Raw genomic sequence first — 15,576 nt, 5'->3', positions numbered from 1 at the left:
TGAAAGTAACGCCATTTATCTATCCTAGTGAATATCTCTCCCTTTTTTTTTTCCAAGTCCTTAAGTGATCCCAATCTACCCTCCACCATAACATCCCTCAGTTGAACATCCTCCATTTTAAACCATCTACCTGCTATCTCTTCTCTGCCTGGGGGAAAAACCTGGGGGAGAAACTGTGTTTCTCAGTGGCATCAATATTGAGTTGAAGTCCCACTTCATATTTTTGTGCAAATTATCCCAAACCCTTAAAACATTAAAGTGTATATATTTACATTATCTTTTAAACCTCTATATTGTGTTGGCACCCACACCACTCTGCCTAGGTTTGTTCCGCTGAGTTTATTTTCAATTCTCACCCACCTTTTCTCATAGTTATACGTCCAGTCTATAATTCTTGCCAATATTACTGCTTTATAGTATCTTCTAAAGTCGAGAACCCCCAATCCACCTCTCTCTTTATTCCTACTTAACAATTCATAGGATACTCTTTGGTTTTTTTATTCCTCCATATATCTTGTTATAATTTTTTTAATTACTTTAAAGAAGGCTTCTGGGAGTTTGATTGGAATCATTTGAAATCTATATAGGATTTTGGGTACAATTACCATTTTTACCAGATTTATATACCCTATCCATGTCGGGCTTCCTCCTAATATTTTTAATTCCTCCCTGATCTCATTTAACAATGAAATGTAGTTTAATTTATACAGATATTTATATGAAGCTGTAAGTTTTACTCCTAAGTATTTTATATCTCTATCCTTCCATATAAAGGGGAATTCCTTTTGTATCTTTTCTTTTTCACTTTTTACAATATTTATGTTTAAAATCTCAGTTTTTATTGGATTAATTTTTAAATTTGATAATTTCCCATATTTCTTCAATAACTTCATTAAATTTGGCAGTGTTATCCTGGGATTTCCTACATAGAACAGCAAATCATCCACAAAGGCAGCCACTTTATGTTCTATATCTTCTATCTGAATTCCCTTTACATCTCTATTCTGCCTTATTGTTGACAGCAAGGGTTCCAATGACAGAACATACAACAGTGGGGACAGTGGGCAACCTTGTCTTGTTCCGTTTGACATCTCAATGGGTTTTCGACTTCTTCCTGTTCACCACAATAACTGTGGAGGGATACCTATATAACTTTCCTACCCACTCTCTCATTCTAGCCCCAATTCCTAGAACTTCCACGGTATCCATCATGAATCCACTCTATCAAATGCCTTCTCGGCATCAATCGAGAGTACCACCACCGGATCTTTTCCCTTTCTACTTTTTTGAATAAGCATCAGTGATCTTAACCCATTATCTTTGCCCTCTTTCCCCGGAACCCCATGTATCCATTTGGGCATTAATTCTTTCAATCTATTTGCTAGAACCTTTGCGTATAACTTAGTGTCAGTATTCAATAATGAGATAGGTCTATAACTCGAACACTGAGAAGCGTCTTTTCCTTCCTTGTGAATAAGTACCACATGAGCCTGTAACGATTCTCCTCTTACTTCCATCCCTCCTCCCAGAGCATTCATATATCTTTGAGCTTTGATATTAATATTTCGCTATATTTTTTATAGTATCTCACCGTGTAACCATCTGGTCCTGGACTTTTCCCTGACACTGTATTTTTTATGCTGTTTTTATTTCTTCCTCTGAAATTTCTGCATCTAGGGAATTCAGTTGTTCCTCACTTAATTTTGGTAACCCAGCCTTCTCCAGATATATCTTTCTTTTTTGGTTTCTTTCAGTTTCAGTGTTTAACGAGTCCAGGGGTCTTATATTATATAATTTTCTATAGTATTCCATAAATACTTTGGCAATTTCTTTAGTTGAGTGTACCAGTTCACCCTTGGAGTTTTTTTATTTTTTCTATATAGTTCTTATTTTTCGTTTTCCTCAAGGCTCTCATCAGATATTTTCCAGGTTTATCTCCCCATCTATACCTCTCGCTTAATACTTTATTATAAACTCTCCTCCTCTCCTCTTCCATCACAGCCTCTAGTTCTTCTTTCTTTTTTATTACCTTCTGCCTTATTTCTTTTGTTATTCTATTCTTATGTATCTGTTCCAATTCACTTATTTCTTTTAGAAGCCCACTCATTTTCTCTCTTCTTTCTTTTTTCTTTTTTACCCCAATCGCTATCAGTACTTATATATGCCTTATGAGATTCCCACTCTGTGACTATCGACACCTCTCCTGTCTCATTCTCCTTAAAAAATTGTTCAATCTCCTCCCCGATCTTCTGAGCAGTATCTTTTTCTAGGAGAAGTGCCTCGTTCAACTTCCATCCCAGCCCTCCTGCCATCTTCCTTCCCCACTCTATTTTCATAGTGACCGGGGCATGATCCGAAAAAGACATTGCTTCTATCCCTACCTGAACCACATATTCAATTAGTTGATGCTCTATTAATATATAATCTAATCTTGAGTACATCTTATGCATATTTGTGAAGAAGGTATAGTCTCTATCATGCATATGTGTAATTCTCCAGGCATCTACCAGTTGACACTCATGGATTTCTTTTTTCAATAGTCTCAGGGCTCTACAGCCCTCTCTCTGCGTATGAGAAGTAGCGTCTTTTTGTGGATCCATACAGAAATTCAAATCTCCTGCCAGAATCAAGCGGCCTTTTTTAAAGTCCATCAGCTTTCTCAGCACCCTTTTCAAAAACACCTCTGGCTTTTTATTAGGACAATAAATATTAGCCAATGTACACTCAATTTCCTGTAGTTTACCTCTTAGAAACAAAAATCTCCCTTCTGGATCTGTTTTTCTGTCTTCCAACTCAAACCTAATGCTTTTTGCCAACCCTATTGCTACACCTTTTGCTCTTTTAACCACTTGAGCTCCTGAGGATTTACCCCCCTTAATGACCAGGCCTCTTTTTGCTACTCGGTGCTGCACTAATTCAACTGATAATTGCGCGGTCATGCAATGCTGCACCCAAACTAAATTTACGTCCTTTTTTCACACAAATAGAGCTTTCTTTCGGTGTAATTTGATCACCTGTGCGCTTTTTATTTTTCACACTATAAACAAAAAAAGGCCAAATATTTTGAAGAAAAACAATATTTTTTACTTTCAGCTATAAAAAATATATAGTAAACTCAAAGTTGGTTATAAATTTAGGCCAAAATGTATTCTGCTACATGTTTTTGGTAAAAAAAAATCCCAATAAGTGAATATTGATTGCTTTGTGTGGAAGTTATAGCGTCTACAATCTATGGTATAAATACTGCAATTTACGCCATTTTTCTGCTATACAGCGCTGTGCTAGTTTAACGGACAATTGTGCGGTCATGCAATACGGTACATAAATGGAATTTACATCCTTTTTTTCCCCACAAATTGAGCTTTCTTTCAGTGGTATTTGATCGCCTGTGCGGTATTTTTTGCGCTATAAAAAAAAAGGCTGATAATTTTGAGGAAAAAAAACAATATTTTGGACTTTTTGCTATAAAACATGTCCAGTAAAAAAAAATGCAAAAATCTTTAGTCATAAATTTCTGCCAAAATGTATTCTGCGACATGTCTTTGCTAAAAAAAACCCCAATACGTGTAAATTAATTGGTTTACGTGAAAGTTATAGCGTTTACAAATGGCGGGAAAGATACTGGGATTTTAAATTTTTATTTATACTAATAATGGTGCCGATCAGCGACTTATGGCGGCAATCAGCGACATATGACGGCGACCGGCGACTTATGGCGGGACTGCGGCGGACATTTTGACACTGGGGGGGGGAACTGATTTGGGGTCACTGACATCCCCAGTGACGTGACACCAATACAGTGATCAGTGAAAAAAAACCACTGAAACTGTACTAATGTCACTGGGGAGGAAGGGGTTAACATTTTTAGAATTTGCTGTGTAAGGGGAGTGTTTTACTAGGGGGTGGGGGTGTGTACTGGACGGGGGGAGGGAGGGGGGAGCTGATCGAGGAAGAGAAACTCTTCTCTCCCTCTTCAGCTTGTCGGCGAACTGTCACAGAGCAGGGCTGTGTGTAAACAATGCAGCCCTGCTCTGTGTCAGTGATCACCGCTCATCACGGGAAAACGGCCGGTAAAAACCGGCCGTGACCCGGCGGCGGAGACCCGCTGCTGACACCCGCGGGACAGGTAGGGCGTGCGCCCCCTACCTGTTTTGAAGGCAGCCGTTTTAAAACGTGCTTTTGCCTACGAGCGCCGCCCTGCCACCGTTTGTATGCGGTGGCTGAGCGGCAAGTGGTTAATCGGTGAGTCTGCATAATACCATGTCGGATGGTACCTAGATTTTAACTTTACATTTGAAAATGTGTCTCCTGTAAGAAAACCACTGAAGCTGCTCTATGTTGTAGCCTAAATCTTTTCCCGGGACAATTCAACCCATTTACGTTGTAAGTTTTAAACTGTACCTCTTCCATCTTTCCTAAATCTCCCCTCTTCTCCTCCATCCATGTTCTTCCTTTTTTCTTGCTTTTATATCTCCTTCTATCCTGCAGGGAGTTACCCTCGATTCCCCCCCCTCCCCCTCTTTTTAGGCCTCTAGTATGCCTACCCATCATTTGTGGGAGTAAAAGCCACCTTTGATTTAATCCTTAGGGCTAGACTCCACCCATAGACGACTCTCCCTCTATCCAGCCCATTGACCCCCTTTTCCTGCGGGGACATCTCAAGGAGTGGAGAGAGGCCGGAAGGGAGAGGGAAGAAAGAAGAAAAAAAAAAATTCCCACCTTCCCCCTCTCTTTCTCCTTAGCAGCAGCCAGGCAGCATTCCGAGGAGCGGACCGGCAAGCAGATCAGCGCCTCCCTCTCTCCACAGGACGCCGGCCGGCTTCCTCGTTTCCCAGCAGTCCTCAGCGGCCGACCATGTGGTCACGCCGCACCTCCCCGTCTCCTGGCAACCAGACACACTGTCACCTCTGGGCTTCGAACAAGCCGACCTCCGTCTCCTGGCTCACCTCTCCAGAGGGCCGCCACTCATCCACAGGGACCTCTCAAGCAGAGGTAGGTCTCGCCTCGCAGGGCTCCTGCATCTCAAGGGAGCTTGGGGACCTGGGGAGGTCAGATAGCGGAGCTTTGTCCGAGAGCTCCTACATCGAGCCCTCCTCAGCTGCCATGGTCAGGCTCCTCCCCTCTCTGTTGGTGTTGTCTTCAGCTTGACTATCCCACTTTTCCTAGCCCATCCAGCTCAAATTGAATTGAGAACATTTTATCAAATTGTTATGGGTAAAGTTCCACTTTAAAGCTGGCCATGGATGGACTGGTTTTCTTGATCCACCGCTAGACAATACCTATTTTCTTGCTGTAATTTCTTTTCTATGTTAGTATGCAATTTAAAAAAAATAAAATGCATGAAGGATTTGAAACCAGCTACATTTTTTTTCTTGTTGGTAGGAGTTTGCAGTGGATGGTTTGGTGAATATTGTTGGGGGTTGCTGTGGAACAACTCCAGCACATATTAGGTATGTTTTATGTCTTTTTGTTTTGAGTTGCCATTATTAAAGAACAGCATCATTCAAAAAGTAAAAAACCGTAAAAAATAACTTTATTTTTTTTTTTAGTGCTCTTGCTAGATCCTTATGGGTAAATAAGGATTTCCTATGGTTTTTTATTATCATTTTTTAAGGATTTATTTATTATCATTTTGGGTAATTTTGGCTACTTTAAAGTGGACTATGCCTAGTTGTTATAAATGGCTGTATTGCATTACAATACCTGAAAATCAAACCTTTTTCTTTCTCCCAGATAGTATAAATTAAGGCTGCTTTCACACTGAGCAGTTTTTGAAGCACTTTTGCATTAAAAAAATTGCAAGAAAAGCTGTAGAAAAATGCTTTGTGTTAAGTTCTATGTATATCTTCACACTGGTCCGTTGCGTTTCCATTGCAGTGTAAAAAATCTTGCTTGCTGCATTTTTTGGGAATGTTTGGTCAGTTACAAAAAATCCCCAAAAATACACCTCCCCATTGAAGTGAATGGGAAGTGCTTCAAAAAACACATAAAAAACGCAACGCGTTTGTGGGAAGTGCTTTGTCCAGTGAGAAAAAATGCAATGCAAACGCATCAAAAATGCAATGTATCACCGCAAAAACTTTTCAAACACAGCAAAAACGCAATGAACTGCAGCAAAAACGCATGTGTTTTTGATGCATTTTTTTTCAACAGAGCAGTGTGAAGTAGCCTTAGCTGTACATTCAATGTACTCCAGATATGAAATAATATGCTGGTCTTATTTTGCAGTATTAATTTAATTTTTCTGCCTGCTGTCCCCTTGGTCATTCTCAGAATTCTGTGAATAGCCAAAGGGAGAGTGGGCAGAAAAAGGACACTGGCTTTATAGTCTGAGCTGTGTAGCTCATATATCCAGAGTAGGCTTGAAGTACAGCAGAAGTTGTCTGGCAAAAGAAAAGTATTGATTTTAAACTATTGTGAAGTGATCATGCCATTTATTATGGCTGAGTGCAACTTCACAAGAAAAATTAAAGCGCATGTTTTATCCAATTCTTCTTTTCATCGCATAATAAAATTGATGCTCAATTTTTAGTAGATTTGCTTTGCCATGTTGTTATATCCAGGGACACTGTTGCTAGTTGTTGGTGATCCAACTCTATTCCTTTCTATGTCAGAGAGCACAGGGAGCCCATAGTAGATGGGATTGTAAATAATTGACCTATATTTTCATGAGTGGGCAACTGGGCCCCCAGAACACAATACAAGGTGTGACAGTTTTAATTCCTGGAATGCCCACAGCATAGCACTATGGTCCAATAGCAATTTGCAAGCGAGTGTGTTATGACATGTTCTAACTTGCACTCGCCTGAGTCGCAGACCAAGTAACTCAGCCTTTATGGAGTAGTAGAATAAATAACGTGTGCATTGCGCTGTAGTCGGAAAATGAGTGACCGAAATCTGGAGCAGCAGATTAACATCAAATTTTGCATGAAAATTGGCAAAAAGTGTGAGTGAAACTTTTAGCTGTTTACAATAGGCTTTTTGTGAACATTCCATGAAGAAATCAAGTATTTTTGAATGGCATAGGTGGTTTAAGAAGGGGTGGGAAGAAGTCCACACTGATGCAAGAGGTGTGCAGCCAGAAACAAAGGACGGATGCAAATGTGGACAGCATGAACCTTTGTATGCTCAGATTGAAGATCTGAGAACTGAAACTGCGACGGATTCTAATGGAATATTTGTGAGTGAAAGATTTCCGCAAAGTTTGTGCCTTGAATCTTTACAGAAGATCAGAAAGAATGTTGTTTATAAATTTAATCCAATATTTTGAAGAATGCAGAGGTGTTATACATTTTTTTTTTTACAGTCCATTCTGGGAATTAAATTGTTGCCCCTCATATTACTGGATAAAAAGGTGATTTTTAGGAAATAGTATTTGCTAGACTAGAGTTGCCTGGATGAAAAAAAGTAATTGGTAGGAGAGTGTGCACCTGTAGGTATTTGTATTTTAATATTGCTATTACAAACTGTACATTTTACATTTTCAAGGAAAATTTCAGAGGCCGTGAAACACTGTAGACCAAGAATCCCTTCAAAATCTGTCTTTGATGGTTACACACTTCTTTCTGGTATGTAATTCAAACAACTTTTTTTTTTTTTTGCTTAAAGATGTTCTGTCTGAGATTTTCAAATGTGTGTTCTCAAAAGGTGTCAGAATGTGCTATACAACAAATGGAAAGTACCAAGTTTGTACTATATAACCTTACTGATCTTGGCTAATTGACTGTTATTTTGGCAAGTTGAAATATTAATTCAAGCTTTGGACTGACTGATTTAGTGATCTCAGAGGTTTTCCTTTGTTCTAAGCAAATGTTAGCCATTTTGCTATATTGTCAGTGGCAGAATCTTGTGCGAGGAACCATCATTATTGGTGTGGTGTTGGATAGTGCCATCATCCTCAATATCAATGTTGGAGACAAACCTCTTAGGCTGGGACTCTAACCACTTGCCTACTGGGCACTTATACCCTCTTCCTGCCTAGGCCAATTTTCAGCTTTCAGTGCTTTCACACTTTTAATCACCACTGGGTTTTTTATGTTTTGCACTATTAAAAAAAAAAAAAAAAAAAAAAAAATTTTGAAAAAAAGTGTTTTTCTTAGTTTCTGTTATAAAATTTTGCAAATAAGTAATTTTTCTTTATAAATTTTGACCAAAATTTATACTGCTACATTTCTTTGGTAAAAATAACACAAATCAGTGCTTATTTGGTCTGTGTGAAAGCTATAGAGTCTACAAGCTATGGTACCATTCACCTGATCACACCTGATGTACCGATGGCCTATCATTTTTTGAGGCCCTAACAAGCCAGGATAGTACAAATACCCCCCAAATGATGCCTTTTTGGAAAGTAGACATTCCAAAGTATTTAGTAAGAGGCATGGGGAGTTTTTTAACTTGTAATTTTTTCCCCACAATATTTTGGAAAATTAAGATTTATTTTTTGACCTCCCTTGCCCCCCCCCCCACAAAGTTGTCATACTAACAAGTTATTTCTCTCACACAGCACAGGCATACTTGCAGCTACACCCCAAAATACATGGGAATGCAGGCCACACCTTTTCTCCCTCTCCCGGATACCCAATATATAACTATCTAAATAAATACACACGCACAATCTTTAATTGCAAAATTTTGACCACAGCACTTTATTGGTTTAAATAAATAACAAATACTATAAATAATTAATAATCATTTATACTTCTCTTATCAAAGAACAATCAAATAGCTCAGTCGTTAAGGACTCAAGCTGAATAAATATAACAGTCCCCCCTTTAAATGTGAAGGGCGACAATATCACATAACGTAACTCGCTACAAAAAGGGGAGGGGGGAGGGAGCTTGTTGCACTGACAATGACCAGTTGGCAATCTCCTGCCGATGGAGCTCCTTTATATAATGAGCCCCACTCTCTAGAACTTTCCACTAGTCATGTGACCTTCTGGAATTGTCTCCCAGGTCACGTGCTACTTGTTTTCCCGCCCAAACGCTCTTAAAAATTTAAAGGCACAGTAACCTTATATGTATATACATTTTTGTTTTTCTAAATTAAAAGAGGGAGGGGCGCCGTCTACCCATGTTATCGGGCCCAAAATGATTGAGCCCTCTTAATGCATGGGAATGCAGGCCGCACCTTTTCTCCCTCTCCCGGATACCCAATATATAACTATCTAAATAAATACACACACACAATCTCTTTAATGGCAACATTTTGGCCGCGGCACTTTATTGGTTTAAATAAATAAATAACACATACTATAAATAATTAATAATCAATAATCAAGTTTATACTTCTCTTATCAAATAATCAAATAGCTCAGTCAGGGCTAAAGGGCTCAAACTCAATAAATATAACAGTCCCCCACCAGCCGGGCTTGAAATTTCAAGACCAGCCTATCCCACACATTCGGCCATCTCAATCCCAAATTAAAAATGTCTAAACCTACTTCACTTAAATGCACCTAATCTGATCTGTATATTCCCCTAAAGCCATATTCTAAATCTAAGTGTCTATAGGAGAAGCCACCTAAAAAAAGGCATGAACTTCCATAGACTTGTTCAAACAGCATCTAATTTTTTCCAAACTTTTTCATTTTGGACAAATTAGCCACTTGAGACTCACCTCTCAGAGAAAATAATTGTGGTATTCGGGAATGATAATTTGAAGCAATGCAAGTTACGCTTCATCATAAACATTAGATCCAGGGTATTTATATTACCAACATCATTTCCCCCGAGATGAACGATTAAAATATCTGGAGCAGGCCACACTTCAAATAACCTGGAAAGATGAAAGAAAATATTAAACCAACAAAGACCTCGTATTCCTTTCCATAAACCTTTAAATTTTTTTGGATCCAAGGACAAATTAGCAGGGTAACATCGTTGTTCAGCTCTTTTAGAGTGTCCCAGGATATATCTTCTATCACCTAAAATTAAACAGAAAGATTAGGTTTAACATAAATCTTATTAACGCTGAGACTCCCACCTGCCTAGTCTTTTTATAATAGTTTTGTCCAAACCCAATCTTGCGGCTTCAGTTGCTGCTCCTATTCTAAATGAATGTGACGTGAATCTACATTGTTGAAGCCCTAACTTGTTTATGCAGGCTTTAAAAACAAAATCAAATTGATATCTCGTAGGATGGGAACAATCCTAATGAATGATAAAAAACCATTACAGGTCGGTCTAATAGATAAATATTTTTTTATCATAACTAAAAGGCAAATTTCAGCATCCCCACATGAGTAAAGTGATATCCATGTATCTTTTTTAAACTGGTCTATTTTCAAATGGGGAATAAATAAATGTATCCCCGACTCCAAAGAACTACATTATGATACATTAAACCAGCAGTTGACTTTTTATTGTGAGGTAATAATTCTAAAATTTGCATGGCACCAAAGAATGCTAATATAAATGACGTATTAAATAATACACTTTCAAATTCGGAAAAACAAACAAATGAGGTGGCTTTACAAATATTTTTTAACAAATCAATTGTAATTGGCCTTCTAGTATTTGGGAAATTATGTGACTTTTTGTATCCTTTAAGGGTCTGCTGTACTGCAAAGAATGAATTGCACAGGGCTAAATTTCGGAGTTTAAAGAAAAATGACACTCCTGACAATATTTTTACTATATGGCTATAAGAAAAGTTCAAGTGCATTAACCTCTCTGGAGGTATTCCTGAGTGTAGCTTGGGGTAAAGTTTCATCACCACAAGCGGTAACTCCGAGCTACACTCGGGAATACCCTGCAGCACTGCTCTGGGATCTCTTCTTCACTTACCTTGTCCTTCGCTCCCGCGATGTCCCCGGCAATGTCCTCTGGCTGATGCCAGCATCCGTCTTCTGGGTTCCGTTTCCTGCGATGTCAGGACGTACAGGGACGGAATGGCAGGAAATTTAAAAATGTGAAAAAGTGACATTCACTAAATACACTAAAGTCACATAGTAAAACATTACTGTATCAAAGCATTTCACATACATTTTGTCCCTAGTGCTTTGTCCTGTGCCCTGCCTGTATTTTTATTCTTTCTGCCTGGAAACTGAGACATGTCCATGGCGTCCAAAAAGCGTCCCTTTAGGTCAAAAGCGGTTTTAGACCAGCTAGAGATCAGCGATAGTAAATTAGAACCACTTGCAGAATTGAGTGATAATGATTCATGGGGAAATTCGTCATCAGACACTGAAAATGATTTTGTGACTTTGCTCAGTGATGTGCGAACTTGGCGCTAGATTTCAAATTTCAGTGCTTTTGGTTTGATTATATGTAGCACTGCCCCTTGGGACAAGCTGGAATATATTATGGGTCCTGCGCTCAATAGATCCAACCCTAAGCAAACCCAATCCCTCTGGCACAACTGGTAATGAATAGCAAATACCCCGCCAAGAAATTTGCTGACACAGGGTTAAATGAAACAAGAACAATTTTATGGAGAATGAAATGCAGTGTAGAGGGGTGGGGTTCCCCTTTCAACTTCAAAACTTTTCTTCTTTTATGCAATGCAGTAAATTTGGTCTGCCACTAGAGGGCTTCACAGCCAAGAGTCTCCGGATGGCAGAGTTGCACTTTAAGCAGAATACAACTGATATCAAACAAATAAACTTACTTATACTCTATCAATTAAATGTATTACCCACACCGGTGAATGATTCTGCTTCTGAGGGGCGTTAGCCAAAAATCACCTCAGAGTCAGAACAGAATGCAATAAAGAGATACCTCTAATAAGGCTACTAAGCCAGATTTCCCCACTCTAGTCCTTGTAACGGTGGAGCTCTAGTTGGTGCACGTTTAGTCCTTATAATGAAGTAAATAGCAGCTGAAGGCTTCTTTGGAGTTTCAGCTGGTGTGGGTTACATCCGATTTCACTAGGTTTCTGGGCTGAGAGGGTCCAACCTCAGTGTCTAAACACAACACAAAGCACCCCAAGACCAGGGGCAGTCGCAGGATGCAATCTCCCAGTATGTGTCAGTCCCCGGGGCAGACAGTCTCAATTACACTGGTGGTGAGGGGCAAAGCAGGCAGAGGGATCTGTGGCTTGCACAGGGCCCCGGATGGGTGAGATCCCAGCAGTGGGGTGCGGATGTCCCAGTCTATATGCAAAGTGTAAATGGTGTGTCTTACTCTCTCCAGTGGGACAGCTCACCAGACTCTGAACACACAGCAGGGTCCCTCTATCCGCGCTGAGTGCTGTAGTGCCTCCTCCTCTCTTGGACAGGCTCCACGTGTCCCTGTCTTTTCTCCAGCCTTGTGTCTCTCTGTTCTCCCCTTCACTTCCTGCTTCCCTCCCTTTCCCAGCGTTCTTTGCTGTGTAGTGGATGAGTCATGAACTTGGCAGAATGCCCAGGTTTTACAAATAGGGGAGAGAGAGGAAGGACTGACTGCTGAACATGTGATTCCTTCTGAATCCTCTTGTACAAGGAGCCTGCTACACACTCCCCCCACCAGAGAAGCTTTGGTCCTCCAAAGACAGCAGTAAAAGCAACCTGTTACATGCTTTTTATATACACGCGGAGAAAAAGTTAGTACACACAGGAAATTAAATTATTCACACTTGCATAAGAATCTGGCAGAGGAACCTCCTACCATGTAGCAGAGTGAGGGTTGTCCTGCCCATAGGCCACACTAATGGGAATGGCCCAACCAGATGTGCCAGGGGGGTGAGTTGGGGCTGTTCTCTACCGAAACTGCTGTAGGAGAACCAGGCGTCACGAGATTCCTTTGAGAAGCATGTACTACTTCCTCAGAGTTTTCACCCAACACATCATATGTCAGTCTCTTTGGGGGTTGAATAACTCTACGCTCTCTCTGTTCTCTGGGCTTTAGCAATGGTTCTGGCGTTACTTCCGATGTTGGTTCTGACACTACTGACTCATCAACCCTTGCTTCTTGCTCGACGCTCTCTGTCTCTCCCAGTTCAGCTTCCTCCACATCTTCTCCCTCATCAACAATGGACCACCAGTCTTCAGGTTCTTGCAAGTCTTCTGCAGGTTGGGCCTGAGGCACAAATTCAGGAGCCTCTGGCCTAAGAGGAACCACGTCAGTCACTCCAGTGGAAGAAGGAATGGTGGGTTCGGAAATGTCAGATGGCCACAGCAAATCTGTCCCTACCTCCTCACTCTCACTGTCCTCTTCATCTGCAGGAGGTGGTGTGGGTTGAGACCTGGTCACAGGTCTAGTCCTCTGAGAAGTTGAGGGGGTAGACTGTGGATCAGATTGTGATGGTAGACGGACTGCATCTGACAAAGGCAAAAGGTGGTTGCGGTGCCAGGTTTTGAGTGGGCCAACACCCTTTTCCGGTCGAATCTGGTAAACTGGCAATCCAGGCAATTGTTTGCAGATGACATAGGGCTCTGATCGCCACCTATCCGCCAACTTGTGTTTTCCAGGGATACCCAGATTTCTCAGTAAGACTCTGTCTCCAGATTGTAAGTCCTGTACTCACACTCTGAGATCAAAGTTCTCTTTGTTTCTCTGTCCCCTGGCGTCTGAGGTGGCTTGAGCCTTCTCATAAGCAATCTTCAGGCTTTTCCTTAGGCGGTCCAAATATCCTCTATGGGAAGCTGCAGAGGTATGGTCTACAGAGGTTCCAAAAGCCAAGTCTACTGGCAGTTGGGCTTCCCGGCCGAACATCAGCCGGTAAGGAGAGTATCCTGTAGCGTCGTTGGCAGTGCTATTGTAGGCATGTACGATGGCTGCTACATGCTTACTCCAGTGTTGCTTTTGCACTGAAGTCAAAGTCCCGAGCATATTCTGGAGGGTACGATTGAATCTCTCTGGCTGAGGATCTCCCTGAGGATGGTATGGAGTAGTCCTCGACTTTTGGATGCCTAGTAGACTCAAGAGTCTCTTGATGAGATTGCTCTCGAAATCTCTCCCTTGGTCTGAGTGGATACGTTGTGGTATTCCGTAATGCACAAAGAACCTTTCTACTAAAATCTTTGCCACAGTTGATGCTAACTGATCTCTAGCAGGAAAAGCCTGGGCATACCTGGTAAAATGGTCAGTCACTACCAGGATATTTCCCTGTCCACTCTGATCCGACTCCAGACACAGGAAGTCAATGCACACCAACTCCATGGGTCCCTGACTTTGAAGGTGGCCCATTGGGGCAGCTCGTTGAGGCAGAGTCTTCCTCTGAATACATCGGATGCAGGAGTGACAGTAACTTTCAACTTCTGTCCGCATGCAGGGCCAGTAGAAGCGGTCTCTTACCAAACAAAAGGTTCTTTCTGGTCCCAGATGGCCATGGTCATCATGGAGAGCGGCCAGCACCGTTTTTCTGTGTTTTGCGGGCAAAAATAGCTGACATTTCTCTTCAGGATCATCAGAGGGGCCCCTTCGGTAGACCACTCCGTGGCGTAACTGTAGCCGATCCCACTCACGATGTAGCCGCCGGGCCTCCCTTGACGATGTAAGAAGCAAATCAGGGCTTTTGCTTTCTAAAGCTTTCAATACTAGGCCACAGAGGGGGTCTTCCAACTGATCTCTTCGCAGATCCTTCCTGGAAAGCTTGGGCAGGCCTTCACCCCCAACCTGGGTGACATTGCAATAACACCTGGGAACGCCAGATGCCGAAATCCCAATGTCTTCTGCCCTGGACCCACCTCTTGTTCGGTGTTCCACTCCTTGGCATAAGGCTCGTACCCCTTCAGAGGGCACCCGAGTCCACTCTTCTGGGGAATCCTTGGAACAGTGAGGTCTTCGGGATAAGGCATCTGCATCCCTATTCCCAATCCCTGGCCGATAACTGAGGCTGAAAGTGAACTCCGATAAGGCAGCTAACCACCTGTGGCCAGTAGCATCCAGCTTAGCTGTAGTGAGAATGTATGTGAGGGAGTTATTATCTGTTTTTATCACGAATTCTGCTCCATATAGGTAATCTCGAAGTTTGTCCACTACTGCCCACTTCAAGGCCAAGAATTCAAGCTTGTGGGTGGGGTAGTTCTTCTCAGCGGACGCCAAACCCCGGCTCACATAGGCGACAGGTCGCAAGCATCCATTCTGTTCTTGATAGAGGACTCCCCCTAACCCATCTCTACTTGCATCCACATGCAATTCGTACGGCTTGGCTGGGTCTGCATAGGCCAGGATTGGGGCGGTGGTTAGACTCTTTTTCAGCCGTTCAAAGGCCTCTTCACACTGGGTTGTCCATTGTCCTTGAATAGATTCCCTAGGCCTCCTGGGTCCCACTGCTGGCTTCGCAGGTCTAGAAAGATCTGCATCATCATTGTCTTCTTTGTTTCTGAGCAGTTCATTGAGTGGGCGGGCTATCCGAGCAAAGCCCTGGACGAATCTGCGATAATAGGAGCAAAACCCCAGGAAAGATCTGAGCTCTGTGACATTTGGGGGCCTCGGCCATGAGGTGACAGCTTCCAGCTTCTTGGGGTCAGTGGCCACTCCATCGGCAGATACGATATGACCCAGGTAATTGACCGAGGGTTGGTAAAACTGGCACTTCTCCAAAGACAACTTCAGTCCCTCATCATGAAGTCTCTTGAGCACCTTCTCCAATCTCTCCTCATGTTCCTCCAGGGTCTTCCCGAACACAATGATGTCGTCCAAGTATACCAGT

At 41.8% G+C, this 15,576-nt stretch overlaps 1 long non-coding RNA gene across 1 annotated transcript in view; it reads left to right on the top strand.

The window, feature by feature from the left end:
• LOC149427503 (uncharacterized) overlaps nucleotides 1-15,576 on the top strand; it is a 46,252-nt gene that overhangs the window by 11,478 nt on the left and 19,198 nt on the right. The window contains exons 2-3 of the long non-coding RNA XR_016311265.1: nucleotides 5,383-5,450; nucleotides 7,489-7,568. This is a non-coding gene — a long non-coding RNA (uncharacterized LOC149427503). The remainder of the gene's footprint in view (nucleotides 1-5,382; nucleotides 5,451-7,488; nucleotides 7,569-15,576) is intronic.

Source organism: Staurois parvus, unplaced genomic scaffold, assembly GCF_062004578.1.
Source record: "Staurois parvus isolate SC_StPar_1 unplaced genomic scaffold, SC_StPar_1.0 ptg003708l, whole genome shotgun sequence".
Taxonomy (NCBI): domain Eukaryota; kingdom Metazoa; phylum Chordata; class Amphibia; order Anura; family Ranidae; genus Staurois; species Staurois parvus.
This window is presented reverse-complemented; position numbering and strand designations above follow the sequence as displayed.